Source organism: Pan troglodytes, chromosome 18, assembly GCF_028858775.2.
Source record: "Pan troglodytes isolate AG18354 chromosome 18, NHGRI_mPanTro3-v2.0_pri, whole genome shotgun sequence".
In the NCBI taxonomy this organism is placed as follows: domain Eukaryota; kingdom Metazoa; phylum Chordata; class Mammalia; order Primates; family Hominidae; genus Pan; species Pan troglodytes.
In genome coordinates, this window is record NC_072416.2 from 52,191,567 (window position 1) to 52,219,457 (window position 27,891).

The window sequence follows — 27,891 nt, forward strand, 5'->3', positions numbered from 1 at the left end:
CAAGGCCAGCAGCTCACTGACTTGAGGTCCCTGACCCGGGGCTATGTTCCCACCCTCAGCTTTGGCTCTTTCTGGAGATCAACAGGGCTGCATGTCAGGGGCATCTGATGACAATTTATGGTGCTCCCCTGCCCAGAAGGCAGACAGATTTTGTTTGTTTGTTTTTGTTTTGAGACAGAGTCTTGCTCTGTCGCCCAGGCTGGAGTGCAGTGGCATGAGCTCCACTCACTGCAATCTCCATCTCCTGGGTTCACATGATTCTCCTGCGTCAGTCTCCTGAGTAGCTGGGATTGCAGGCATGCACCACCACAACTGGCGAATTTTTGTATTTTTAGTAGAGACAGAGTTTCACCATGTTGTTCAGGCTGGTCTCCAACTCCTGACCTCAGGTGATCCACCCTCCTCAGCCTTCTGAAGTGTTGGGATTACAGGCATGAACCATGGTGACTGGCTTAGCAGCCAGAATTTGAGGCTTCCTTGACTTTAAGAGCCCACCCTAAAAGTCTGAGGATATACCCTCATGAGAATGAAGGAGTTCCACCATAAAAATAATTGATAACCACAGCCTTCTAGAAAAGGGGTTCATTCGGCTACACTCCTAGTTCTTGAGAAAAAATAGGAACTGAAAGGAAATTATTATTGTTTAGACCTTCTGGCTTCCAGAAAATTTATTTGAAAGCACCTAGGGTGGCGTCTGGCACATGGTGGGTGCTGAGAAATCGTCAGGGGGATCTGAGTTCAGGGCCTAAAAGCTAGTTCTCGGAGCAAAACCTTCCTTGACGCCAGCCATCCAGCAGAAAAGAACAGGATCCATTTTGCAGCTAAAAATCATTTATTTGCCTTCAGGCTTAAGCGTCAATAACAATTGTGCCAATAATAACAACTCATTTTAATGCAATAGGTAATTTATTGACGTGTTCCCATTGTGAGCCTCAGGACAACTCTGTGAGGGAGCTAGAGATGAGGAACAAGCCTCGAGAGCCAGAGGCACCAGGGCGCTGGGAGTGCAGCCCGCCCTGCTTGACACGGAAGCTGGTGCTCCAACCCACCATCTCTGCTTTGCAAGCCTAGCTGGGGAAAAGAAAAATCCAGAATTATAAGATGTCATCCCCCAAGGGGCCAATGGCCTAGTTGAAGAAACAAGCAAACCCTTAGGGAGGAGTTGCAGATACTGTAGGACTCAGATGTCAGTGTAAATGTGTGTGCGAGTGTGTGATAGTATGTGTATGTGAGAGTGTGTGTGCAAGTATGTGTGTGTGTGAGTGTGTGAGTGTATCTGTGTGTGTGAGAGTGTGTGTGACTGTGTGTGAGAATGTGTGACTGTGAATGTGAGTGTGAGACAGTGTGTAAGTATCCGTGTGTGTGTGAGAGTGTTTGTGCACACATGTGTGTGTGTACAAGTGGGTGGGAGCAGGCTGCCCCGCTGGGAAGAAACAACTACATCTGTTCTCTTTTTCTCCCATCCTCTGTGACTTCACTCAAGATTCAAAGTCCCAGGGAAGATTCTGATTGGTTGATCTGGAGTCATGTACACACCCATTGGGCAGGGAAGGGGTGTGGCAACTTGATTGACTGTCCTTGAAGACTACACACAGTGGGGGAGTGTTAGGTAATTCCCCCACACAAATCCAATTACTGTTATGGAAAGAAGATGGAATTTATTAGGGGAGGTTGAAAAATAAGCAAGCATCCACTATGCAAGACATTGTCATGCCTGCAGATGTTTACCCCACCCTCTACAGCCCCACAAGCCAGGCAGAGCAGGTGGCATTGGAGAAGTGGAAGCCGAGAGAGGGAAGTGACTTGCCCAGGTAACACACAGCATTCACCTTACTCCCATGCCACCACCTGCCCCACCTTGCTGTCTCTCAGGCTGCACAGCCTGTGTGTACCTGCTCTGGCCACCCAAGGCCTGCTTGGCAAGGTAGGGGCTGAGGTGAGCCCAAGACAACAAGGGACATGCCTTACCCACCCCAGGCTGGAGGCAGAGTGGGCCATGGGGTCAAGGCAAGAAGAAGGCGTTCTTTTTAATAGCTTCCGAACAGGGACAGGCAGTCACCTCCTCCCACCTGGAGACCATGGATCTCCGCCCAGTGTGGTACCTGCTGTGACTCTTACTTGCTGGAAGAACAGTCTGGAGATGAGGGCATGGGTGACAGTGGGCTGGGGCTCCAGGTGAGCAGAGCAGGTTAGGAAGGTCTGGTTCCAGAACCCCGGAGAAGAGCAAAGTTGACCTTCCATCCTGCAAAATTATCAGCAGCTGTGAAATGTTGGCTTCCTAAGACAGGGAATGAACTTTCCAAAGTCCCTGCCTATCTAAGGCAAATAGCCCTGAGTCGGAACTTCTTCCTTCTCCTGGCTCCAAGGGTGGGTCAGAGGCCAAGAGAGTTCTGTTCCAATTCTAGTTCTGTCACTGACTAGCCGTAACCTTGCCCTCAACTCCCTGGATCTCATTTGTACAATTGGAAGGTTGAATTAGAAAACAATTACAGTTAAAATAATATTAATATTAATGAGTAACACTGCCCTAAGTGCTTGAGGCGGAGAACAGCTACCTGTCCCCCAAAAAGTTGAGCTTTTTCTGCCATAGTGTAGAGTTCACCCTGGGAGGCAGTAACCCAGCCAGGGTCTCCATTTCCCAGGCCCTTGTGTACAGGCGCAAAACAGTAGCGTTTTCTGGCTTTTGGCTACTATGAACAGTGCTGCTATGGACATTTGTGTACACATTTTTGTTTGCACATCTATTTCCAATTCTTTTGGTTATATATCCAGGAGTGGAATTTCTAGATTGTATGATAATTCTTTTTTGGGGGTTGTTTTAGTTATTTATTTGTAGTAGTCCATTTTCTTTTTTTTTATTGTACTTTAAGTTCTAGGGTACATGTGCACAAAGTGCAGGTTAGTTACATATGTATACATGTGCCATGTTGGCGTCCTGCACCCATTAACTCGTCATTTACATTAGGTGTATCTCCTAACGCTATCCCTCCTCCCTCCCCCCACCCCACGACAGGCCCTGGTGTGTGATGTTCCCCACCCTGTGTCCAAGTGTTCTCATTGTCCAATTCCCACCTATGAGTAAGAACATGTGGTGTTTGGTTCTCTGTCCTTGGGATAGTTTGCTCAGAATGATGGTTTCCAGCTTCATCCATGTCCCTACGAAGGACATGAACTCATCCTTTTTTATGGCTGCATAGTATTCCATGGTGTATATGTGACACATTTTCTTAATGCAGTCTATCATTGATGGACATTTGGGTTGGTTCCAAGTCTTTGCTATTGTGAATAGTGCCACAATAAACATACGTGTGCATGTGTCTTTTTAGCAGCATGATTTATAATCCTTTGGGTTTATACCCAGTAATGGGATGGCTGGGTCAAATGGTATTTCTAGTTCTAGATCCTTGAGAAATTGCCACACTGTCTTCCACAATGGTTGAACTAGTTTACCGTCCCACCAACAGTGTAACAGTGTTCCTATTTCTCCACATCCTCTCCAGCACCTGTTGTTTCCTGACTTTTTAATAATCATATGGTAATTCTATGTTTAACTTACTGAGGAACCACCAAGTCCGATTACCACTTTGTTCCAAGATGCATACACCTTTATCATAAGATATTTAGAAAATGCATACACACATAGCAAAACATTAAACATTTGCAAAAACAGGCAGTGGGCTGAGTTTGGTCCACAGGCCACAGTTTGCCTCTGGTATAGGGAACGCCTACAATATTCTTTCTCCAGATTGCCAAGTAGTAACATTTACTCATCACTCATTTAGGAACATTCACTAATCTGTACCTGCCCTGTTGGGGAATGTGGCAGGGTCCTGGATTTTACTGTTTAATTCTTCCAGCCAATATTTATTGAACCTCTCTTGTGTGCCAAGTGCTGAGTTCTTCTGTTCTGTGAAAAATGGAAGTCCAGGCTGTGCCCACAAAATTACATTCCAGGGGCCGTGGCTGATGCCGGTAAGCACAAGGCTATGGCAGCCAGTAGGAGAGCGTCTAATTCCAAATGCAAATTTTTGGTGGGTGGGAGGGTACAGACACACACAGAGCAAAAGAGGCTGTTTCCTTAACTGATCTCGCAAGTTGGAGTAACCTGTGAAATCTTAATCATCTCTACGTTCAGAGGACCCAGCCGACTGCCTTTTTCTCCTTCCTGAGACTAGAAGCAGAGACATTTAAATCCTGGGAGATGACAGTCGTGGAATGGATGGATTCCAAACCACCCAAATCATCACAGGGAGAAAAGTTGCCTGCTGACTAGGAACACCCTCCTTGAATTGTCAGGCGAGGGAGAAAGGTTTATTGTGTTCAGCCACTGAAACTGTCAGGACTATTTGTTACAGCATCTAGCATTACTCTAACTAATAAAGTGCTTTTTGCACATTGTCTCACTGAAGTTTCTCAAAAATCATATGAAAGGGAGATTTGAATCATCCCAGGTTTACTTACTAGGAAGCTGAGTCTCAGAGAGGTTAAGCGGCTTGTCCAAGGTCGCACAGCTAGTAAATTCAAGAGCCTGAACTCTAACCTGGAGAAGTCTATCCTCAAAGCCCATGCTTTGGGCGACTCTCTCTGTTAACAAAGGGCTCCACTGGCTCTGATTCTGATCGATATATCACCCAGCCCTGCTGTCCAGCTCATGCAGTGGAATCCAGGAAGAAGAAGGAGGCAGCCCTGTCCTGGGAATTGTATTAATGGGATGAGACAGGATTTCCCCAGGGCAGGGGCCTGAAAGCCAGAGGCCAGGCAGAAAGGGGCAGTCATCCTGGCTTAAAGAGCCGGCTTTTCCAGGGGTTTGGAGACTGCTGTCTGCAGACCTGGGCAGAACCACACACCCCAGACCCCAAACTCTTCCTTTACAGGCTGTGGGAGAGAGATGGCAGGCAAGCTCCAAGCAGGAGGACTCCCAAGGTACCTTCTCAGTTCCTGCTCCCTTGAAAATGTTTTTCTTTGCAGGTCGGAGAGGTACCTCTCTCTTTGTAGCCAACATGTCCAAGGCTGACAGGCTAAAACTGCTTGCTTGCTTTTAAGTGTCAGGAGATGTAAATAGTTTTAGTCTTCAGTGGTTTCTGATTGAATATCCTTTTGAAGTAATGATAGCTATAATTTAAAGCAACAGTTACCATATTTTCCTTGCTGGCTGGCCTTCTTTGAAGCACTAAGTATAAATCTGCTTAAAATCTTAAAATAGCTGTAGCTCTGTCTCAATATTCTACCAGGAGCCAGAGAGATTCGGCCCCTAATTGCCATCATCTGTAACTAATATCAGCAGCACAGCGGGCTTGTGACAAGGTGGCTGGGAGAATTGCTCTGACATAGACAGGAAGGTGGAGGCAGAGACATGGTCTCCCTTTGGGGATCTTGGCTTCGGTTGGAGTTCGGAAGAAACCCGTTCTGAAATTAGGACCAAATGGGCTCTGGCTGTTGGAGATTTTTCAGGATGATTTTTTTCCACCTCCAGCCCCCTGCCCTTCTGGGAGCCTGGGATGGAAATGAGGGGGCCTCCTTGCAAAATCAAACTCAGAAAGCTCAAGGATTGGTGATGACCTGGTTCTAGCCAATAGGATTCCCAGGGACCATATTTATGCCTCGGATAAAGCATTTTGCAAAAGAATGAGGGCCGTGGAGATTCCGGTGCGGATGATCACCAACAGGAAGTAATGCACAACCATTTCTACTACACATCGGCAAATGCATTTGAAATCCAGTTTAAATTTTGACTTGGTTGCCTTTTCATTCATTTAAAAGTATTAATTCACTTGACAAATACTTACTGCATCTCTGTGTGCCAGGCATTGCACAAAACAGTCAGCAATCCCAGCATTCGCAGGGTTTATTATAAGCATGATATAGATGAGATGGAGGATGATAAATGCCAGGGAGTAAAATCATACTGGGAAGGAGCAGGAAGTACCGAGGTTTGGTTTTAATCAGGTTTGTCTTTGAGAAGGTGGCATTAAAGTGTGACATTAAATGGCATTTCTATAATCCCACTTTTGTACAAACTTTTAATTATATAGTAAATGTATATATTTAGGCATTCTAAACAATTCTAGTAGGAAACATTCAGAACAGTTGACAATGTTTATCTTTGAGTGCCATGACTATTTGTGATTTAATGTTTTCTTATGTGTGTATGCATTTTCTAGATGTCTTATGATAAAGGTGTATGCATCTCAGAACAAAGTGGTAATAGGACTTGGTGGTTCCTCAGTAAGTTAAACATAGAATTAACCATATGATCCAGCAATTCCACTCCAAAGAGAATTGGAAATAGATGTGCAAACAAAAACGTGTACATAAATGTCCATAGCAGCGCTGTTCATATAGCCAAAAGCTAGAAACAATACAAACGTCCGCAAATGAATGAATCAATGACTTGTGGTATATTCATACAATGAAATATTATTTAGCCATAAAAAGGAATGGAGTCCTGATTGTGCTACAACACAGAAGAATCTTGAAAATATTAGGCTAAGTGAAAGAAAGTAGACACAAAAGGTTGCATACTGTGTGATTTTGTTTCTACAAAATGTCCGGAATAGGCAAGTCCATAGAGACAAAAAGCAGATGAACGGTTGCCTGGGCTGAGGGTGGGAGTTAGGGAAGGGGGGAATGGGAATGGGGTATGGGATTTCCTTCTGGGGTGATAAAAATATTCTGGGACTTAGGTAGTGGTGATGGCTGTATGACATCGTGAATGTGAATGTAGATGTCACTGAATGATAGACTTGAATGAGAGATAATGGTTATAATGGCACATTTTCTGTCATATATATTTTACTACAACAAAGAAGTGGTCATTGGAGCAGTTACTGGAAAGACTTGGTGACTGTAGATGGCAGGTAACGGTTGCCCGGGAGGTCTTTGCCAGGTAACCAAGTGTCAGGTGCAGGGAGACTTGGCAGAAGCCCCGTTAGAAACATTCATGACTCCATTGAACCAGTATTTACCAACCACCTCCTTGATGCCATGCAGGGAGGCCACAGCCGTGGGCACCCATAGGCCTGCTTTGCTGTGATTCCAGTGGGGAGCTCCCCTGGGGACCAAGAAGTCACCCCATGTGGAGGCGTGGAGTTGGAGTGAAGCTATGTGGGGCTGAGCTGTGGACTCGGCAGCTTCCACCCTAGCCCTGACATGCTTCTCTCGGCTGAGAACACACATCTTAGAAGAGAGTCCAGACAGACACGCTGAGAGGCCACACCAAGTGCATGATGGGAGCCAGCGGGAAGAATGCTGGGTGGCTGTGGAGCCCATTCAGGCGTGGGTCTCCAACCTCCAGGCCACGCGATCGTTGCTTCTTAGGAACTGGGCCACACAGCAGGAGTGAGCAGTGGGTGAGACAGCAAAGCTTCATCTGTATTTACAGCTGCTTCTGATCACTCACATTACTGCCTGAGCTCTGCCTCCTGTCAGATCAGCAGGCATTCGATTCTCATACGAGCTTGGACCCTATTGTGAACTATGCATGCGAGGGATCTAGGTTTCCTGCTCCTTATGAGAATCTAATGCCCGATGATCTGTCACTGTCTCCCATCACACCCAGATGGGACTGTCTAGTTGCAGGAAAACAAGCTCAGGGCTCCTGCTGATTCTACATTATGGTGAGTTGTGTAATTATTTCATTACATATTACAATGTAATCATAATAGAAATAAAGTACACAATAAATGTAATGCACTTGAATCTTCGTGAAACCATCCCCCCACCCCAGTCTCTGAAAAAATTATCTTCCACAAAACTGGTCCCTGGTGTCAAAAAGGGTGGGGACCACTGCATTAAGGGATTAATGTTTTCCCCAGGTGATTTGCAGAGAGGGCAATCTGGACATCAGTAATTGAGAAAGAGCCTGTGTCCCTAAAACCAGGGCACTCCAGTCTTCCTTAGAAGATGTTTCCAGGCTTTTTAGCATGGTGGCAGTCAAGATGTGTTTTTACATGCAGAGGGAAGGGAGAAGACAGGCCTTTTCCTCTCCCCCAGTGCATGTGGCCAAGCCCTCTTTTGATATCTGCCTCCTTACTATCACCTCCCCAAGAACCTGGACACCAGTCCCTGTGACTCTGCCTCCTCTGTGCACCCTGGGACTTCGCCTGTGCTCCTGGCCCACGAGAGCTTTCTGGGTCCTGCTTATTTCATGCTGAGTCAGGCCAAGATACAACAGAGTGAGGCCCCAGGCAAGCTGAGAGCCCTTGGCCCATTCCCCTGTTGTCAGGACTCCTAGAAGGCCATGGCGCAGAATTCATTTTTGCAGGGGCAAAGCACTCAGCTCCAATGAGAAAGGGCAAAGCCTTGCTCCCATCTGGGTTCCACAGATGTGGGCAGGTGCTGGACCCAGTGGGGGCTTGAAGCCCGCTCTGGCCCCAAGAGAAGTCTCCCTGTCCTGGGACGTAGCTGGATGAAGCTGTCCCACCACACTCGGGGTGCTCCCCTGTTGGCCTGTCCCCAGCCAGTGCCTCTCCACACTACCTTCTGTGTACGTGCTCTGTACTCCAGCCAAAGCCAGCTCTACACTGTCCTGGAACAGCCCCTGCCCTTTCCTAGCCCCTGGCCCTTGTACTTCCTGTTCCCTCCTCCTAGCATGCCCTCCCCCAAAGTGCCACCTGTTGAAATCCTAGCTGCTTCTCGTCTCATCTCAAATGCCACCTCCCTGTGCGCTCTTCCTCCCTCCCAGTGTGTTCTTGCTCCTGTGCCCCATCCAGCGCACCTCTTACGGGTGCCCCAGCACTCTGCCAAGTACAAACTTCATTTGTGCTATTCTTGGGCCATAAACGAATCCCACAGAGCCCCGTGGGTTAGAGCATAGCTTTAAAGTTGGATGGCCTGGGGTTTAAGTCGGGACCTCAACTTAGGCAAATCAAATCACTTTACCTCTCTGCACCCCAGTTTTCCCATCTGTAAAATGCTAATGATGATAATCACGATACCAGCCTACAACACAGGCTTCTTCTGAGGATTAAATGAGATGATATATGCAGAGTGGAGCCACGACTAGGGTGAGGCAAGCAAGGTGCCTGCAGTGCAAAATGTAAGGATGCCCTCCATGAAAGCACCACCTGAAGGCGCTTGGCCACCTGAGGGCACATGAGGATGCCCTCCCCCAAAAGCATCCTGGGGATGTGAGAGTGCAGAGTGCCTTCTGAAATTTTGCATCTCACATGCCTCACTTGATGCATTTGGGCAGCAATTTCATGACAGTGTTGATGACTGGAGATGGAGAATGGTGCCATATTCCACCGCAGTGGTGGGTCTGGCACGGTGGAGGCAGCAGGTATGAGCAGGACTATTAGAAGGCCATGGTGCAGAATGCTTTTATGCAGGGACCAAGCACTCAGCTTCTGATGCGGTATTTCCAACCTCAAATCCTCCTGCCACCGCTCACGATATATGTGACCTTGGGCAAGTCACGTAGCCTCTCTGTGCCTCAGTTTCTTGATCTTCAAAATGGGAATAATACTAGAATTAGAATTAAGCAAGTGCCTGGACTGGAGCCCATGAGTGACGGAAGCACATATGTGCATTGAGAAATCTTTCTATTTGCAGGGAGTAAGATGAATTATAGAGAAATAAAGGCAGGAAGGTGCCTGGGGGCAAGAGGCCAGATTAGTCACAGGGAGAAGGAACAGGGTGGGAAGTGTTGAAAGACATAGCAGAGATAAGATCTAATGAACCTGGCAACTGATTAGATGGAGAGGCCAAGGCAGTGCAGGGATGGGGTGGGGTGGGGGCCGGGAGGGGTGAGTAGGGGATTAATAAGTGGGGGAGGGAAGAACCTAGGAAAAAAGTGGTGATGTTATCAGAGAGCCGCATTCTGTAATGAAATTGGGCTCAGCATATTGAGTTTGAGGGACCGTGGGAATTGAGGCTGAAATCCTGGAAATAGGAGGGTGTGGCTCTAGTTAAAGGTAATTGGTATAAGCTTGCCTGTCACCTTTAACCTAGGCTTCTGATTTGTACATCCTGAGGTCTTGGAACTGGTTATTAAAATGCAATCTCATATTTTGCACAGCTGCCTTATCCTAAAGATGAGGTAAAGAATTGTGGTTTCCTCTCTTACAAGTAAAGGCAGTGCTTCCCAAAATATATTCTACAATTGGGTGTTCTAGGAAAAGAATATTTTGTGGCCAAATAAGTTTGGGAGGCATTCAGTCAAACACAAGTAAATATGTTGCTTTAATGCAGGACTTATCAGGGCCTTGAATATGCTAATGTGTTTTGTGCACTCTGGAGAGGAACCTGGCATGTAATATTTCTCAAACTTTCCTTCTGGCAAACTATTTATTCATTTGTCAAGGTACCCATTCCTGAAAGCTAAGCTGTCTGGATTTAGGGTGGGGTGTGGGGGAGGGCTCCAGGTCTTCAGATCTTGGAGCAGAGTTTCACAGACATGAACGTGCATGTGTTAAGGTGGAGCCCAAGGCCCTGGTTTCTAAGTTTCCAGGTGATGTGGATGATGCTGTTGCACAGATCACACTTTGAGAAGGGCAGTCTTAGAACACTGCCTTCCTCAATTGGCCAGTGACTGCTCAGGCCAGAGTGGGAAGGTACAGCCCGTTATTAGTGGCGTCCCATCCCTCTTACTCCATTCCCAAGGCCTGAATCTTAGTTACTCACAGGTCACAATTGCCTTCCTTTATGGAGCATGGGGGAGTCAGAGAGCAGTGGAAATCCAACAAGGTTCCGGCTGGGTGCAGTGGCTCATGCCTGTAATCCTGGCACATTGCGAGGCCGAGGCAGGCAGATTACCTGAGGTCAGGAGTTTGAGACCAGCCTGGCCAAGATGGTAAAACCCTGTCTCTGCTAAAAATACAAAAATTAGCCAGGTGTGGTGGCCGGGTGCCTGTAACCCCAGCTACTTGGGAGGCAGAGGAAGGAGAATGGCTTGAACCCAGGAGGGAGAGGTTGCAGTGAGCCGAGATTGTGCCATTGCACTCCAGGCTGGGAGACAAGATTGAGACTCTGTCACAAAAAAAAAAAAAAAAAAAAAAAAGGTTCCAAAGAGGAGGGAGAAGACAGACCCAGGCAACCGACTAACCAAATATTTTGTTTATATTATATTATATTATGTTTATTATATTATATTATATTATATTACATTACATTACATTACATTATATTATATTATATTATATTTTAAGACAGGGTCTCACTCTGTCTGTTACTCAGGCTGGAGTGCAGTGACACCATCATAGCTCACCATAGCTTTGACTTCCCAGGCTCAAGTAATTCTCTTGTCTCAGCCTCCTGAGTAGCTGGGACTACAGGCATGTGCCACCATGCCAGGCTAATTTTTTAAAAAATTGTTTATTGTGGCTGGGCGCGGTGGCTCACGCCTGTAATCCCAGCACTTTGGGAGGCCAAGATGGGCAGATCATGAGGTCAGGAGATCGAGACCATACTGGCTAACACGGTGAAACCCCATCTCTACTAAAAATACAAAAAAAATTAGCCAGGCGTGGTGGGGGGTGCCTGTAGTCCTAACTACTCGGGAGGCTGAGGCAGGAGAATGGCTTGAACCCGGGAGTCGGAGTTTGCAGTGAGCCAAGATTGCACCACTGCACTCCAGCCTGGGCGACAGAGTGAGACTCCATCTCAAAAAAAAAAATTGTTTATTGTAAAGATGGAGTCTTGCTATGTTGCCCAGGCTGGGCTTGAACTCCTGGGCTTAAGGGATCCTCCCGCCTCAGCCTCCAAAAATGCTGGGATTATTGGTGTGAGGCACTGTGTTGGCCTCAATCAATCAAATCTGAATGAGCAGCCTCTGAAATGACGTGCTGACTGCCCACCTGTCCTGTAGATGGATTCATGGTTGTGGGCAGATGTGAGTGTGGCACCGGGTTGATATCGAGCTCAATTCTGGAAATGGTGCAGAGGTTCTGCCTAGGGTGGAGGGGTGAGTGAGTGAGTGTGTGTGTGTGTGTGTGTGTGTGTGTGTAATACTTTTTTCAAAATGCAAAAATCATCTTAATTAAATTTAACAGCCCTCCCATCCCTTATTTAGAATGGAATGTGGGGCCCAGGCTCTGCTTTCTTCCAACATGGGGAAGCAGGGCAATGAAAATAAACTTTGCTTTTACTGTGGCTGAGAAGCAAAGGGGGAAATCTGCATCTCAACCAGTGGATGCTGTGTGCCAGCAGCTGTCTTTGGACATGATCGAGTCTTTTGTAGGATGAAGGCTTCTGGGGACTTGTGGAAGACCCACACCAGAGGACACCTTCCCACGCAAGCCGCACTTTTGAGCTTTTGAAAGACCTTCTGCCAAAGGACCTGACTCTTTTTTTTTTTTTTTTTTTTGAGACAGGGTCTCACTCTATTGCCTAAGGTGGACAGTGCAATGCAGTGGTATAATCATAGCTCACTGTAGCCTCGAACTCCTGGCCTCAAGCAGTCCTCCTGCCATGGCATCTCAAAGAGCTAGGATTACAGGTATGAACCACAGCCTCTGGCCCACACCCAACTTTTTAAGACTATAGATTTGGGGTCAGACAGCACTATGTTTGGATCCTAAATCTGCTATTTGCTGACTCTGTGACCTTGGGCAAGCCTCATAACCTCTCTGAATCTCATCTACAGCAAAATGGGGATGATAATAGCTGCTTCCCACACCCATGGAATGGTTGTAAGGGTGAGATGAGAGAATGCATATAAAGTATAGGAACATAGTAGGTGTTCAATTAATGGCAGGTTTTTTTTTTTGGTCTTATCCAAGAATTTAATGAGTAAGAACTAAGGTGCTTACTCAGACACATTTGTTTTGTCAAACTGACCACTTTCTGATACTTCAAACATCCAGAGAAGAGCTTTTATGGGCATCTCAGCACACCCCAAGGGGAAAGGGAGGGCAATTTCCAGAGACTGAGACGTGTCCAGGGCTGCACAGCCAGTGGTCACTGGGACAACACTAAATTATAGGTTGACATCACTGGAGTCCTGAGTGTAAGGAAAGTGATTCCTTAATGAACAGCCCTTTGGGGACAAAATTCCTTTAGACCCAGCATGTTAGGGCATGAAAAATGGAAACTTTCCATATCTTGATGTGCGGTGGCCTCTGTGGGCCCCTGGACCTGTCATGCTGTCTGGTTCTACCTAACAAACGGTTAGGAGGATCGACCCTAAGAAGCGTGGAAAATCCCTTACCTGTGGTTTTCTACCCTTTCTCCCTGGGGGGCTGCAGCTCGGCCTCTCCCAGAAAGGTGTTTGCCCTCCTCCTTTCTCTAATCCTCCGTCCAAGTGGGAGAAGGGTCTGGTAACCAGACATGAACACTTAGGGAAGGACTGACTGAGAACTTTCATACTAAATGATATGATACTAACTATTTTTTAAAAAATTGAGGCAGGGTCTTGCTCTGTTGCTCAGGCTGGAGTACAGTGGCATAATCATGGCTCACTGCAGCCTCAACCTCCCGGCTCAAGCAATCCTCTCACCTCAGCCTCCTGAGCAGCTGGGATTACAGACGTGCACCACCACACCTGGCTAGTTATTTTTATTTATAGAGATGAGGTCTTGCTGTATTGCCCAGGCTGGGCTTGAACTCCGGGGCTCAAGCGATCCTCCAGTCTCAGCCTCCCAAAGTGCTGGGATTATAGGCGTGAGCCACCACACCCAGCCATGGCAGTAACTATTAATGATTAATAAACGCCTTGCTGAATCTTTAATCTATCCTTTAATTCTCCCCACAGCTCCATGCTAGAAAGCAGACTGTGGATGAGAAAGCTGAGGCCCAAGAGGAACAAAGTGACTTTATGGTTGTCACACATAAAACTGGGGTGTGAACTCAGCTCCATCACACTCCAAAACCCTAGCACTTTTCACTGAGCCACTGTGAGAGTCCCATTTTCCTTGTTCTGGAGCAGAAATCCAACAGCTCAGTCCCCACTCCTCCTACCCAACTGAACCACATCCCTCTGCAGCCTCCACTCCCAAACTCACACATAAGCACTTTGCCTTTACTGGCACTCCTGACATCATTCTTTTTGTATGTAATGCCATTTTGTAAGACAGTTTCTATCCCCTCTGGGATTAACCTGGGCACTTTTTAAAGTCTCTTGATACATTTGCTACTCTAGATGACATTGAGTACATTGTTACTTTCATCTCTGGTGAAAGACAGTGGCATCTGGCTTTTGGGTTTATCTCCTTTGCTTGTTGAAGGATCATTGCTATGGTTTGGCTGTGTCCTCACCCAAATCTCATCTTGAATTGTAGCTTCCATCATTCTCATGTGTCATGGGAGGGACCCAGTGGGCGGTAATTGAATCATGGGGGTGGGTCTTTCCCATGCCGTTCTCGTGATAGCGAATAAGTCCACGAGATCTGATGCTTTTATAAAGAGGAGTTTCCCTGTACGAGGTTACGTCTCTTGTCTGCCTCCACATGAGACATGCCTTTCACCTTCCACCATGATTGTAAGTCCTCCCCAGCCACGTGGAACATTGAGTCCATTAAACCTCTTTCTTTTGTAAACTGCCCAGTCTCAGGTATGTCTTTAGCAGCAGTATGAAAACAGACTAATACAATCATTGTATTTTCCCTTCTCATGAAAACACCTGTCCCTCCTGGTGGCTTGTATAACAGCGTGGCCCTAGTGAATGCATTCTCCTGGACATTTCCCGTGGAGCCGGCGGCCATCACTCCAACTGGTCCCCAAGTGGGGAGGGCCCTATACTGGTTCAGAACTATGAGAATGCACCTCAAATTATCCCAAAGTACTCCGGGGAGAGAGGTGACTTTTTAGGTCACCCTCATAAACAAAAGGTATACTGGTTGTATAGTAGTGATGGAAGGAGTGAAAATTTAATTGTAGTAACGTGGTAGGGATTGCTAGTTGCCCAACCAACACACATTTTCCCCCTCCTCCTCAACTAAAGAACCCTAATCATGGTTCACGCCTGTAATTCCAGCACTTTGGGAGGCCGAGATGGGTGGATCACGAGGTCAAAAGATCGAGACCATCCTGGTCAACATGAAGAAACTCCATCTCTACGAAAAATACGAAAATTAGCTGTGCATGGTGGCATGCGCCTGTAATCCCAGCTACTTGGGAGGCTGAGGCAGGACAATTGCTTGAACCCAGGAGGCAGAGGTTGCAGTGAGCCAAGATCGCACCACTGCACTCCAGCCTGGTGACAGAGCAAGACTTCGTCTCAAAAAAAAACAAAACAAAAACAAAAACAAAAAACCAAAAAAACACAAAAAAACCCTAATCACTGAAGGTAGTGGTGTGACCAGCTACAAGACTATTTTCCCCAATCTCCCTGTAGCTATGTGACTGAATTCTAGAAGATAAGACGTAAGTGAAAGTTGTTGGGAGACACTTTCAGAATGTCTCCATAAAAGAGTAACAGCTGAAGAAAGCCCTTTTTGATCTTACATCCTTTTCCTTCCTGGAACACGAATGTGATGGTGGGAGTATCAGCAGCCATTTAGATCATGAGGTAATTAAGTATGGAAATAACATACTAAGAATGGAAGAATAGAATGACAGAAGGAGCCAGGCTTCCTGATGAGTCACAGTGACAACCTGGACTTCCTGCTTCTGGATCTTTTTTTGTGTGGCTAGCAGTAACCTATTATATATTTCTGTTATTTTGAGTTTTCTATTACATAAAGTTGGATCTAATCCTTACTGATACGTAACATTTAAAAGTAGCTAACCTTCCCATAATGTGAAAATATGTATGCGCAAGGTATTAATTGCTACATTGTTTGTAATTGCAAAACACTGGAGACAATCCAAACACCCACACACGAGAGTAGTTAAGTGATTATAGTGTATTCACCCAATGGAGTTCTATGCAGCTGTAAAAAAGAATAAGAATGATAGCTATGGACTTACCTGGGATGACTCCAGGGCATACTGTTAAGGTAGGGTGCTACCTTTTGTGTAAGAAGGGAGGGGAAATAAGAAAATATACATATATTTCCTCATTTGAGCAAGAAAAAAACCCAGTAGAACTAGAAGGATATGACAGAAATAATGAGATTGGTTAGTTACAGGGGTAGGTGGTAACGAGGCTGAAAGCAGAGACGTAATGATAGGGAAAGGACACTACTCTGATTATATTTTTTCATATTTTCTGACTCTTGGAAATCTGTTAAGATTTCATGTATTCAAAAAGAAAGAAAGAGAGAGAGAAAGAGAGAATGGAAGGAAGCAGGAAGGAAGGTATGAAGGAAGGAAGGGAAGGAAAAAAGGAAGGGAAAAGACAACAAGGAGGAACAAAAAAAATCTTAAAATGAGATGTAAGTAGAAACAAATAAAGTCAACTGTATTTCAAATGAAACACGCAACCACATTGAAAGGAAGGTGGAGGTGGGAGGGGGATTGAACCAGTGACTGGAACACAGTGCTTGGAATAAGGACTAAAGAACCCTGAGTTTTGTTTGTTTGTTTTTGTTTTTGTTTTTGTTTTGAGACAGGTTCTCCCTCTGTCACCCAGGCTGGAAGGCAGTGGCGCAGTCACAGCTCACTGCAGCCTCAACCTCCTGGGCTTGAGACATCTTCCCACCTCAGTTTCCCGAGTACCTGGGACTACAGGCACATGCTACCACGCCCAGCTAATTTTTAAATTTTTTTGTAGCGATGGAATCTCGCCATGTTGCCCTGGCAGGTCTCAAACTCCTGGGACTAATGAGTCTTAAATGTTAGATGGGAGGTTTCTTTTTTGCAGACGAATAAATGATGAATTCTGAAAATACTGACTGTATTCTAGGATTAAGCAAAAAGTAAATACATTGTGCATAGTGGGAGCCAGGTTTCTCACTGATGGGAAGAGAGTTACCAATATGAGAAGCAGAAAGATCTAATGAGCTCTGCAGTGTTGAATAGGAATTGCAAGTACCAGTGGTTTTTAATGTGTATGTGTGCATATATATATATATAGAGAGAGAGAGAGAGAGAGAGAGGGAGAGAGAGAGAGGGATAAAGAGAGAATGTATGTATACCTGTGTATGCATATATTTGTATATATGCATATGTATCTATTTGTAATGCTTGTGTATGTTTATGTACTCATATATATCTGTATCTGTCTATCAATTGAGAGGGAAAGATGATAAAATGTTTACATTTAGGGCATCTGGGTGAAAGGCTTATATAAATTTTTTTTTGTTATTAAACTTTAAGTTCTGGGTTACATATGCAGAATGTGCAGGCTTGTTACATAGGTATACACGTGCCATGGTGGTTTGCTGCACCCCTCAACCCGTCTCCTACATTAGGTATTTTTCCAAATGTTATCCCTCCCCTAGCCCCCCACCCCCCGACAGGCCCTGGTGTGTGATATTCCCCACCCTGTGTCCATGTGTTCTCATTGTTCAACTCCCACTTATAAGTGAGAACAAGCAGTATTTGGTTTTCTGATCTTGTGATAGTTTGCTGAGAATGATGGTTTCCAGCTTCATCCATGTCCCTGCAAAGGACATGAACTCATCCTTTTTTATGGATGCATAGTATTCCTTGGTGTATATATACCACATTTTCTTAATCCAGTCTATCATTGATGGACATTTGGGTTGGTTCCACGTCTTTGCTATTGTGAATAGTGACACAATAAACATACGTGTGCATGTGTCTTTATCATAGAATGATTTATAATCCTTTGGGTATACACCCAGTAATGGGATTGCTGAGTCAAATGGTATTTCTAGTTCTAGATCCTTGAGGAATTGCCACACTGTCTTCCACAATGGTTGAACTAATTTACACTCCAACGGTGTAAAAGTGTTCCTATTTTTCCACAACCTCTGCAGCATCTGTTGTTTCCTGACAAAATTTTTAATGATCGCCATTCTAACTGGCATAAGATGGTATCTCATTGTGGCTTTGATTTGCATTTCTCTAATGAACAGTCATGATGATGAGCCTTTTTTCATATTTCTGTTGGCTGCATTAATGTCTTCTTTTGAGAAATGTCTGTTCATATCCTTTGCCCATTTTTTGATGGGGTTTTTGTTTTTTTCTTGTAAATTTGTTTAAGTTCTTTGTAGATTCTGGATATTAGCCCTTTGTCAGATGGATAGATTGCAAAAATTTTCTGCCATTCTGTAGGTTTCCTGTTCCCTCTAATGATAATTTCTTTTGCTGTGCAGAAGCTCTTTAGTTTAATTGGATCCCATTTGTCAACTTTGGCTTTTGTTGCCATTGCTTTTGGTGTTTTAGACATGAAGTCTTTGCCCATGTCTATGTCCTGAATGGAGGGATTGCCTAGGTTTTCTTCTAGGATTTTTACGGTCCTAGGTCTTACATTTTAAGTCTTTGATCCATCTTGAGTTGACTTTTGTATAAGGTATAAGGAAAGGGTCCAGTTTCAGTTTTCTGCATATGCCTAGCCAGTTTTCCCAACACCATTTATTAAATAGGGAATCTTTTCCTCATTGCTTGTGTGTGTCAGGTTTGTCAAAGATCAGATGGTTGTAGATGTGTGGTGTTATTTCTGAGGCCTCCCTTCTGTTCCATTGGTCTATATATCTGTTTTGGTACCAGTACCATGCTGTTTTGATTACTGTAGCCTTGCAGTATAGATTGAAGTCAGGTAGCATGATGCCTCCAGCTTTGTTCTTGTCCAGGATTGTCTTGGCAATGCAGGCTCTTTTTTGGTTCCATATGAACTTTAAAGTAGTTTTTTCCAATTCCGTGAAGAAAGTCAGTGGTAGTTTGACGGGGATAGTATTGAATCTATAAATTACTTTGGGCAGTATGGCCATTTTCACAATATTGATTTTTCCTATTCATGAGCATGGAACGTTTTTCCATTTGTTTGTGTCCTCTCTTATTTCCTTGAGCAGTGGTTTGTAGTTCTCTCTGAAGAGGTCCTTCACATCCCTTGTAAGTCGGATTCCTAGGTATTTTATTCTCTTTGAAGCAATTGTGAATGGGAGTTCACTAATGATTTGGCTCCCTGTTTGTCTGTTATTGGTGTATAGGAATGCTTGTGATGTTTGCACATTGATTTTTTATCCTGAGACTTTGCTGAAGTTGCTTATCAGCTTAAGGAGATTTTGGGGTGAGACGATGGGGTTTTCTAAATATACAATCATGTCATCTGCAAATAGAGGCTATTTGATTTCCTCTCTTTCTATTCAGATACCCTTTATTGCTTTCTCTTGCCTGATTGCCCTGGCCAGAACTTCCAATACTATGTTGAATAGGAGTGGTGAGAGAGGGTATCCTTGTCTTGTGCCAGTTTTCAAAGGGAATGCTTCCAGTTTTTGCCCATTCAGTATGATATTGGCTGTGGGTTTGTCATAAATAGCTCTTATTATTTTGAGATACGTTCCACTGATACCGAGTTTATTGAGAATTTTTGGCATGAAGGGGTGTTGGATTTTATTGAAGGCCTTTCTGCATCTATTGAGATAATCATGTGGTTTTTGTCATTGGTTCTGTTTATGTGATGGATTATGTTTATTGATTTGCATATGTTGAACCAGCCTTGTATCCCAGGGATGAAGCCAACTTGATTGTTGTGGATAAGCTTTTTGATGTGCTGCTAGATTCGGTTTGCTAGTATTTTATCGAGGATTTTGGTATTGATGTTCATGAGGGATATTGGCCTGAAATTTTCTTTTTTTGTTGTGTCTCTGCCAAGTTTTGGTATCAGGGTGATGCTGGCCTCATAAAATGAATTAGCAAGGATTCCGTTTTTCTATTGTTTGGAATAGTTTCAGAAGGAATGGTACTAGCTCCTCTTTGTACCTCTGATAGAATTCAGCTGTGAACCTGTCTGGTCCCGGACTTCCTTTGGTTGGTAGGCTATTAATTACTGCCTCAATTTCAGAACTTGTTATTGGTTTATTCAGGGATTCAACTTCTTCCTGGCTTAGACTTGGGAGGGTGTATGTGTTCAGGAATGTATCCGAAATGGATACAGAAATATATCCAAATATAGAAAAAAATTCTATATTTTCTAGTTTATTTGCATGGAGGTGTTTATAGTATTCTCTGATGGTAGTTTGTTTTTCTGTGGGGTCAGTGGTGATGTCCCCTGTATCATTTTTTATTGCATCTATTTGATTCTTCTCTCTTTTTTTCTTTATTAGTCTGGTTAGCAGCCTATCTATATTGTTTATTTTTTTCAAAAAACCAGCTCCTGGATTCATTAATTTTTTGAAGGGTTTTTGTGTCTCTATGTCCTTCAGTTCTGCTCTGATCTTAGTTATTTTGTGTGTTCTGCTAGCTTTTGAATTTGTTTGCATTGCTTCTCTAGTTCTTTTAATTTTGATGTTAAGCTGTCAATTTTATATCTTTCCTGCTTTCTTTTGTGGGCATTTAGTGCTATAAATTTCCCTCTAAACACTGCTTTAAATGTGTCCCAGAGATTCTGGTACATTGTGTCTTTGTTCTCATTGCTTTCAAAGAACATCTTTATTTCTGCCTTCATTTCGTTATTTACCCAGTAGTCATTCAGAAGCAGGTTGTTCAGTTTCTATGTAGTTGTAAGGTTTTGAGTGAGTTTCTTAATCCTGAGTTCTAGTTTGATTGCACTGTGGCCTGAGAGACTGTAATGATTTCTATTCTTTTGCATTTGCTGAGGAGTGTTTTACTTCAAATTATGTGGTCAATTTTAGAATAAGTGCAATGAGGTGCTGAGAAGAATGTATATTCTCTTGATTTGGGGTGGAGAGTTCTGTAGATGTCTATTAGGTCCACTTGGTCCAGTGGTGGGTTCAAGTCCTGAATATCCTTGCTAATTTTCTATCTTGTTTATCTGTGTAATACTGACAGTGGGGTGTTAAAGTCTCCCACCATTATTGTGTGGGAGTCTAAGTCTCTTTGTAGATCTCCAAGAACTTGCTTTATGAATCTGGGTGCTCCTGTATTGGGTGCATATATATTTAGGATAGATAGTTCTTCTTGCTGCATTGATCCTTTTACCATTATGTAATGTCCCTCTTTGTCTCTTTTGATCTTTGTTCGTTTAAAGTCTGTTTTATCAGAGATTAGGATTGCAACTCCTGCCTTTTTTTGCTTTCCATTTGCTTGGTAAATATTCTTCCATCCTTTTATTTTGAGCCTATATGTGTCTTTGCACATGAGATGAGTCTCCTGAACGCAGCACACTGATGGCTCTTGACTCTTTATGCAATTTGCCAGTCTGTGTCTTTTAATTGGGGCATCCTAGAAATTATTTTTACAATTCTTGTGACTTTTCTGTAGATCTACAATTATGTCAAAATAAAAATAAATAAAAGAAAGAAACCAAAGCGGTGGCCCATTAGAGTTGGTGCTGAGACTTGAGCTAGTCCTTCTGGCCCCAGTCAATGTCCTGCTGCTGCTTCTTTTTTTTTTTTTAAGATGGGGTCTTGCTCTGTTGCCCAGGCTGGAGTGCAGAGGTGTAATCACAGCTCACTGCAGCCTCAAACTCCTGGGCTCAAGTGATCCTCCTGACTCAGCCTTTTGAGTAGCTGGGACTACTGGTACACGCCACCATGCCTGGATAATTTTTAAAATTTTATGTTTGTAGAGATGGGATCTCGCTATGCTGACCAGGCTGGTTTCAAACTCCCAGCTTCAAGTGATCCTCCTGCTTCAGCCTCCCCAAGTGCTGGGATTACAGGTGTGAGCCACCGCACCCAGCTGATGTTCTCCTTCTTGTCCCACAGACTTCTCCTCCTGGCTCAGTGTGGATCTACCAGGAAACTTCAGGTTAAATCTACAGTGGGCAAATGTGTTTTCCAAACCTGTTCTTATTAATCTATGGGTAGGATCCCTGAATGGAGTGCAGGGAGAAGGAAAAGAGAAGGAGGCGGCGCCCTTCACAGGAGGACCTTTTGGTTGCTGCTGGAACATGAGGTGAGGGGTTTCTGTCTGTGTTCTGGAGTAGACTAAGGTAAGGAGACCTGGACCAGTCTTTGAGGGGCATCTCTGTAGTCTTATCTTCCTCACTCACTCCTTTTCTGTCTTCCCTAAACATGTGCAGAGAGGTTTTATTTCAGTGCGATATATCCCTCCTCCAATTTCTTTTCTCTCTGTATCTTGGATGAGTATATTTCTCTCATATGCTTCTCCTATTCAGAAATGTTGCCTCTCAAGAATTTCAACAGTAGTTCAATGCTACGGCTGAAGAAAACAAGGAACAAACTTCTCCCTTCCTCTGCCGTTCCTCCCCTCTTGGTGTGTAAGCCTGTGTTCAGAGCTCTTGCTTTTGAAGCATAAGTGATTACAACGTGGCAATGGTGTCAGGCAGAACTGGGTTCAAAACTTCATCTGCCCCCTTGGACCTCAGTTCTCCACCTGCAACGTGGTCGTGATGATGGCATTGACCTCATTGAGTGGTTTTGAGGATGAAATAAGATAAGCGTGTAGGTATTTATCATCGCGCTCAACAAGTGTCAGATGTCACTAGTGGCAGCACAGTCAAGTGTGGTGACAGTGTGCAGCAGCACAAAGGTGAGTCATTGAGCGGGCCACATTGTTTTCCTGAACCCAAACTCATCTGCCCTGGAATTGTGTTTAACCAGTGAGTGCATTTGTTACTTCAGAGGCCCCTCTGAGAAAGATGGATTTATTCTGCTTGGCAAATAGCCTTCCCCCATGTCCCCACACAGTGTATAACTCAGGGCTCCCTGTCATGGCCTGGGTGTGAGCCACAAGGCCTCCATCTTTCCCAGACATGGAACTGAATCACTGCATTGTAATTTCCCAGAGAGTATCTTCTTCCACTCCCTCTCATTGGTTGGTGTTAGGCAGAAGCAGTTTGCTGGTGTGGCAGGGAGATTGTCTGCTTTCTGAGGGGGAAACAGCACCAGGATTTTATAAGCTTCGTGCAGGTGTCTCTTCAAATATTACCGTTGGGAGTCCTATTTCTGTAATGATAGGGATACAGGTACAACTCCTAGAGACTGCCCAAATAAGAAAGTTCTAGAACATAATTATTTGAGGGTACAAAAGCTTCTTATTCTTTTGGGGAGGTAAAATTATATATATTTTCAGCAGGACATCCTATGCCAAAACTATGCAGCAAGAATTCAGTCTCCGTGGCCACCCTTGTGAAAAGCATTCACAGCCATTCGTATTGATCAGTTTCTCTTAATTTCTTCTTCTCCTGTTTGTGTCTGCTTGGGGTGTGTGTGTGCACGCACTCATGCACACTCATGTCTGCATTTTTAAACAGCGTGTTTGTATATTGGCCAATGTGGCACATCTAGTGACTTTCCCAGGATAGAATTAACATATTATGCAATTCACCCATTTAAAATGTACAAGTTGTGCAACCATCAGCACAGTCAATATTAGAACATTTTCATCACTCTAAAAAGAAACTCTGTACCCATTAGCAGTCGCCCTCATTTCCTTCCAGTCCCTGTGACCCTAGGCAACCACTAATCTTTCTGTCTCTGTGGATTTGCCTATTCTGGACATTTCACATAAACAGCATCATATAACATGTGATCTTTTGCAACTGGCTTCTTTCATTTAGCATGGTTTCAGAGTTCACTCATGCTGGAGTATGGATTGGTGCTTCATTCCTTTTTATGGTTAAATAGCATTCCACTGGATGGCTATACCAACATTGCTTATCTATTCATCAGTTGATAAACATATGGGTTGTTTCCATTTTTGGCTATTATGAATAATGCTGCTATAAATATTTATGTACAAGTTTTTTTATGTGGACATATTTTTATTCATTTGGATATATATGTAGAAGTGAAATTTCTGGGTCATAAGGAAACTATGCTTAATTTTTTAAATAACTGTCAAACTGCTTTTCAGAGGCATTATATTATTTTGCATTCCCATCAACATTGTATGAGGGTGACAATTTCTCCTTATTCTTGCCAACGCTTGTTATTTTTCATTTAAAAAATTATAGCCATCCTATAAGTAGCATCTTATTGTGGTTTTGATTTGCATTTCTCTGATGGCTAATGTTGTTGGACATCTTTTTACATGTTTCCTGGCCATTTGTATGTTATCTTTGGAGAAATGTCTATTGAGATCGTTTGCCATTTTCACATTTGTTTGTCTTTTATTTCTGAGCTGTAGTAGTTCTTTCTGCATTCAAGATATGATTCCCTTATCAGATATATAACTTGCCAATATTTCCCTTCATTTTGTTGGTTATCTTTCTGCTTTCTTGGTGCTAGCCTTTGCACACAAGTTTTGTATTTTGATCTATTTCTTCTCAGGTTTCTTGTGTTTTTGGTGTCTAAGAAGGCTTTCCTTGGCCCAAAGATTCTAAAGATTTTATAGTTTTAGCTCTTATCATTAAGTCTATGGTACATTCTGAGTTAATTTTTGCATGTGGTGTGAAGGGATGCAACTTCATTGTTTCATATGTGGTTATTCAGTTGGCTCTGTTTTTATTTTTAAATTATTTTTATTTTATTTTTTTTACTTTTGAGACAGAGTCTCGCTCTGTCAACCAGGCTGAAGTGTAGTGGCAAGATCTCAGCTCACTGCAACCTCCGTCTCCCAGGCTCAAGTGATTATCCTGCCTCAGCCTCCCTAGTAGCTGGGATTACATGTGAGTGCTACCACACCTGGCTAATTTTTGTATTTTTAGTAAGACAGGGTTTCACCATGTTGGCCTGGCTGGTCTCAAACTCCTGACCTCAAGTGATCCGCTTGCCTCGGCCTCCCAAAGTATTGGGATTACAGGCGTAAGCCACCGCGTCTGGCCTCTCTGTTTTTAAAATAAAGAAATAGTTCCATGTCAGTTGGTAAATAGCACTGCCCTGAGATCCACAAGTGTCCCCTCTTCTGCCCTGGCTCTTCCCTGGGACCTCCTGGAGATTCCCATGACTCATAAGCCAACCTGTCAATGCCAGGCACAGGAGAATGTCTCAGAACCTTGCCCCCTTGGTTCTGATTGCTGGTTGGTTGCTGGTTCTGATGCAGCTGAGGCCCCAGTCACTAAATATTTCCCATGTCACATCTATGCATTGGTGTGTGTTAGGACACATTCTCAGGGTTGGAGATAGTCATAGCAATTCAGAGATACCCCATAATTTGTCATTAATAATCATTTATTCTATATTGTACGTTGATGGGGCATTGTTTGAGCAAAGACGAATGCCAGCTTTTCTGTAACTATCACACCAGTGAGGACTGGCACAAGAGTGTCACGCGACCTGAAATGAGCTTAGCAGTTGCACAAAAGCCTCTGGGTCGAAGATCTCAGCAAATATTCCACTGTAGTTTCTCCACAGATGAGCTTGTAGCCCACCTTTTGTTCCCATCCCCTCTGAGGAGCAGGGAGATTAGTTTTGCCTAACATGGACTGGGCAGAGGAGAGCTGGGTGAGTTCCTCCTCTGCTTCTGTTTAGGGAAGACGGCCTGATTCTTCCGTTGCAAAGTGACCATTCACAATTTTGCAGGATGGAAAGGGCTTCTCTCTTTCCAGAAAAGTTAGAGAGTCAAGCCAACTTCCTTAGAAGCTTCTAGTTTGCAGATCCATCTTCCTTGGTGCCTGGGGCCTCTTATTCCCCAGCCGCAGCTCACTGGGCCACTGAGAAGGACTCTATCCGTCCCTCAGGACCAGCCCTACTTCCTCTAGCCTCTCTGTCCCTCCCCCACTGTCCCTGCTCAGTCCCCTCTGCTGCATTGTCTCAGTTCCACATTTCTGGGTAATTATATTTTTGGCAGTGGCCCTTGTGCGTGCTGTGGAGCAAGCAGTTGAGTCTGTGGCCTTTTCCCAAGTACTGTGTCCAGCAGGGCCATGCCATCCTGTTCTTCTGCTGTATTCCAGGACACAAAAGGTCAGGGGCCCTGCCAGAAGAACAGAGCCTGGTGTGGCGACCTCCTGGCCTGATCGTTATGTAGGCAAAAAAGAAGCATCTTAGGAGAATCAGTGAGAGTATATAACAGGGCACCCCAGTCCCAGCCTTGCTGGCTGACCCCATAAATAATCTCAATCGTGCCTGGTTTTGTTTGTTTGTTTCTGAGACAAGTCTTGCTCTGTCGCCTAGACTGGAGTGCAGCGGCGAGATCTCGGCTCACTGCAACCTCTGCCTCCCGTGTTCAATCTATTCTCCTGCCTCAGCCTCCCGAGTAGCTGGGACTGCAGGCATGCACCACTATGCCTGGCTAATTTTTTTGTATTTTAGTAGAGATGGGGTTTCACTATGTTACCCAGGCTGGTCTCCAATTCCTGAGCTCAGGTAATCCGCCTGCCTTGGCCTCCCAAAAGGCTAGACAATTGTGACTTAATATTTGGGTGGGAGTCAGGAGGAGCTGGATATATATTTAGGGCACTCAGTTGTGGCAAGGAGAGGATATAGGACAATTAAAAATAGAGTGACTGCTGTCTTCAAATCATACTCTCATACTGACCTCATATAGGAAAACACAATGCCAAGTCTGTCACACGGAAAAGCTGAACAAAGGACAACTCTTACCATCTTTCATAATTGCTAAATTTTATAATTGTATATAAACAGTTACAATATTTGATAATTATTAGAATATTTTTACAAAATTATATTTTTTATGAGTGTAGTTGATGATTTATTCTTATTTTATGAAATATTTGCAAAGTGATTTTCGTAAAGACCTAAAAGACATCTTTAGGAAACATCTAACTTTATTGCTGAATTCTGAAGCAGCAATGCATTTGGTAAATATCTATTGAGTACTTATTAATACTGGGTCCTGGGATGTACCCAGCACCACGATAGTCTCTCAGCCCCGAGATGCACGCCCCCCCCAGCTCCGGTTCAAGTGTGAATGAAGGACAGGGATGGAGGGTCAATGAAGAGAAGGAGGAATGTCAAGCTGGCTTTGGGCAAAGTATGAATCCCCCAGGAGTGTCCCACATCAATGCCATCCTTCTGCCCTTTGCCGCACTCCATGCCATTGGGGTCTGGATTTGCCAACCATATGTGCCCAAGCTTCTTGAATCAGGGTACCAAGAGCTCTATGGTACCCAGCAGCATCCCAGCAGCTACCAAGGCCACAGGGTGAATATAGGCCCTGAATTAACCATTTTATTTGAAGATCTTTACAGGATAAACTACCTTTATAACAAGACACACAGGAAAATATCATGGAGTGTGATGCAAACTCCTATATGTTTAAGATAAAAAGTGAGACCAAAAAGAACCTTTCTGCCAGTGAGGGGCTACTTTGTGTCTTACCTCAGATTCTTCAGGCCAGAAGTTCACCCACCCCTTTTCCTAGGGAAAGCTTGAGAAGTTGTGGCATCTTCCATGCCCATTTCCAATACAGGATCAGATGGAGACTGCTAGGCCTGGAGGGCTTGAGAAGGGCTGAGAGGTGGTCCAACCTTGATTTCAGCCTGTGCTCAGTCCCAGCCCTGCAGACTGGCCTTTGGAAGAATGACTGATTGCTTTCCCTTCTTAACTCCTCCCAAACCTCTTCACAGATCTTCTTCCTCTAAATCTCCTGTACTCTCCTCCTTCAGTGATTGTGTCTGCCTGATCTACTCTCCCCCACCCCTTTTTATGATAGAATCACCCCTAGTTTCTCCAAGGAACTGCCACTTCCTGCCACTCCCTCTGGCCATTGTGGTTGGCCCAGTAATGAACACATGACCGAAGCTGAGCCAATCAGAAGTTTTCCTTGGGATTTTACGACTGAAACTAGGCAAGAGAAACTATTTCTTTCCCTTTGGATCAGCAACTCTCAGGCCATGGCCACTGGGTTAATGACGACTGTATACCTGCCACCTGAAGCAGTCTAAGAGAAGATCGGCACTGGGACAGAAGCCGAAATGAAAAAAGAAGGTACCAGTGCTTTCAAATCCCTGGATTGCTTCCTGCTTTACATTCAGTACCTACCTCATAAGGTCTTTATAAGGATTAGGTGAGTTAAAACATGTGCTGAGCGTGTAATATGTGCTCAGTAAATGTCAGATATTATTTTTCCACCTTTGTTTTCCTCAGCTACATGAACCAATAAAACCAACAAAACCAT

The 27,891-nt window shown here is 44.2% G+C and overlaps 1 long non-coding RNA gene across 1 annotated transcript; it reads right to left on the minus strand.

The window, feature by feature from the left end:
- Nucleotides 1–813: 813 nt before the first annotated feature.
- LOC129137341 (uncharacterized) lies at nucleotides 814–27,660 on the minus strand. Its single transcript, XR_008539808.1, has 3 exons — nucleotides 27,093–27,660; nucleotides 2,119–2,242; nucleotides 814–1,071 (listed from the first exon to the last, which is right to left on the minus strand). It is a non-coding gene; the product is annotated as an uncharacterized LOC129137341 (long non-coding RNA).
- Nucleotides 27,661–27,891: the final 231 nt, after the last annotated feature.